At 57.4% G+C, this 2,500-nt stretch overlaps 1 non-coding gene across 1 annotated transcript in view; it reads right to left on the bottom strand.

Moving 5' to 3' along the window:
• Nucleotides 1-127, bottom strand: part of LOC124745614 — a 1,908-nt gene extending 1,781 nt beyond the window's left edge. Inside the window, exon 1 of the ribosomal RNA XR_007011111.1 lies at nucleotides 1-127. This exon is cut by the window's left edge and continues 1,781 nt beyond it. This is a non-coding gene — a ribosomal RNA (small subunit ribosomal RNA).
• Nucleotides 128-2,500: the final 2,373 nt, after the last annotated feature.

The raw sequence follows: 2,500 nt of genomic DNA, 5'->3' as shown, positions 1-2,500 counted from the left end.
ACGATCTAAGGAACCATAACTGATTTAATGAGCCATTCGCGGTTTCACCTTAATGCGGCTTGTACTGAGACATGCATGGCTTAATCTTTGAGACAAGCATATGACTACTGGCAGGATCAACCAGGGAGCTGCGTCAACTAGAGCTGAGGCAGCCGGCCGCCCGGGAGTGTGTCCCGGGGGCCCGCGCGAACACGCAAGCGTCCGCTCAATCATTCTGCAAACAGGAGGAGGCTGAGCTCCCCTGCACAATACACCTCGAAACCCTCTCAGGTCCCGGCGGCGCGCAGCGCCGTCCCAAGTACTTGGTCGGGTTCGAGAGAGGCGCAATCGCCCGGAGTTAGGCGAGTAGACGCTTTCGGTGCGACCACCCGTGCTCCCAACTGAGCTTGCCGCTGCCGACAGAGGCCCGGGAGCGTGCTGTCGTGGCATTGCCGGCGGGAGACAACACGCGCCACCTACGGTGACCGGCAGCTCCAACGCCAGCGCCACAGAAGGACAAAAGCCCCACTTGGGTGCCGAAGCGAACTCTCCCAGCACAGCGCACGCGCCAACACATCCGCACAGCTGCGATACAAACCACCAGCGAGAACCGCTGGGGCGACCGAGCAGCAGACGGCGTCGCGGCGCCGAGCGCCGGGCGGCGGCGCATCCTCAACGCACACAGTCCTCAATCGGACCAGCACACTGAAGATGTCCACCGCGCTTCGCACCGGGCCCGCGAGGACCTACTTTGGCCGCACGGCGCCGCGCGCAGGGTGCGCCGGCGCGCAGCTGCGACGCCTGCCGCGTCCGTCGGCCGGCGCGCCTGCCACTGGCCGCCCCCACCAGCCGGCTGTAGCGCGTGCGCCCACGCACCGCGCGGCCAGCACGCCGGGAGGCGCCCCCTCACCGGCCGGGGACGGTCCCACCCAGCCACCGCCGCGTATCGCTTCACACCCAGATGCCGTTCAGTTTCGTCGGCATGGTGGGTATCGCTGGAACAACCGGTTCGTACCTCAACCTATCGTCGCCATCACCGATTCACCCCTAGCGAGAACAACCGCACCACAACAGGTTACCATTTGTTCATTTGCGTAACTTCACCAGAAAACGCAGGCGTCCATCGCCATTTGCAACTTCAACGATTATTGCATGCCTGTGTCAGGTGTCACGCCACACTACGTCTGCCCACATACACGCAACAAAATGTGCACGCCTAGACAATACGTGGAAGGTGGCCCCCGTACGTATGCGATGTCCATTGCTCGAACGACTGTCAACCGGCCTCTGTAGCATGTCGCAGATATGGAACGCGGTGCACCATGCCATCACGGTGTGTGAGGAGAGACGACTAGGTCCGAATACATCAACAGACAGCTCATGCTGATCGCCATCCACGGCGTCCGTTCCTCCCACACGTCTCTATGGCGTACCACACTGCAATCCAGCTCTCATAGGGAGACGACACGTAGCTGCGTGCACAATATTTGCACTGTATGGTCCGCCGTTTTTGGGCGCAGTCGTTGTACGGTCACACATGTGCCACGATGTATCATTCGGTACATAAGGACGAATGTGCAGTACAGATTGTGGTTTACGCGTACGACATTAGCGGACGGTTGACACAGGCCGCACCACAACGTAGCCTGAGTACGTCGCATGCGAAGGGCATTGAACATGCAAACTTCTCACCAACCAGCTTGCGAAGGCAGGGGGGCAAGGTGGGGACGTGGGGAGGGGCGGCATGTACGTCCTGCTGCCATCCACATTACAGTGTACAGCAGGAGCATGTGGAAAGTCAGCAAGACTTGCAAGGTGTTTAACATGAAGCGATACACAGGGGAGCGGGCAGTGCGAGTAGCGAACTATATTGCGAGGTTGCGGGTGGGCAACACTACACTAATTGAACGAGTCGTATAACAATTACAGAGCAGGTTTAGGCGACAACATGGGTTACGTTAGGGGACAACGTGGGTTACGTTAGGGGACAACGTGGGTTACTTTAGGGGACAACGTGGGTTAGGTTAAGGCACAACGTGGGTTAGGTTAAGGCACAACGTGGGTTAGGTTAAGGCACAACGTGGGTTAGGTTAAGGCACAACGTGGGTTAGGTTAAGGCACAACGTGGGTTAGGTTAAGGCACAACGTGGGTTAGGTTAAGGCACAACGTGGGTTAGGTTAAGGCACAACGTGGGTTAGGTTAAGGCACAACATGGGTTAGGTTAAGGCACAACGTGGGTTAGGTTAAGGCACAACGTGGGTTAGGTTAAGGCACAACGTGGGTTAGGTTAAGGCACAACGTGGGTTAGGTTAAGGCACAACATGGGTTAGGTTAAGGCACAACATGGGTTAGGTTAAGCACAACATGGGTTAGGTTAAGGCACAACATGGGTTAGGTTAAGGCACAACATGGGTTAGGTTAAGGCACAACATGGGTTAGGTTAAGGCACAACATGGTTAGGTTAAGGCACAACGTGGGTTAGGTTAAGGCACAACGTGGGTTAGGTAAGGCACAACATGG

This window comes from Schistocerca piceifrons, unplaced genomic scaffold, assembly GCF_021461385.2.
Source record: "Schistocerca piceifrons isolate TAMUIC-IGC-003096 unplaced genomic scaffold, iqSchPice1.1 HiC_scaffold_329, whole genome shotgun sequence".
Classification (NCBI taxonomy): domain Eukaryota; kingdom Metazoa; phylum Arthropoda; class Insecta; order Orthoptera; family Acrididae; genus Schistocerca; species Schistocerca piceifrons.
Note: the sequence above shows the minus strand (reverse complement) of the source record. Positions and strands in the feature narration are given on the sequence as shown.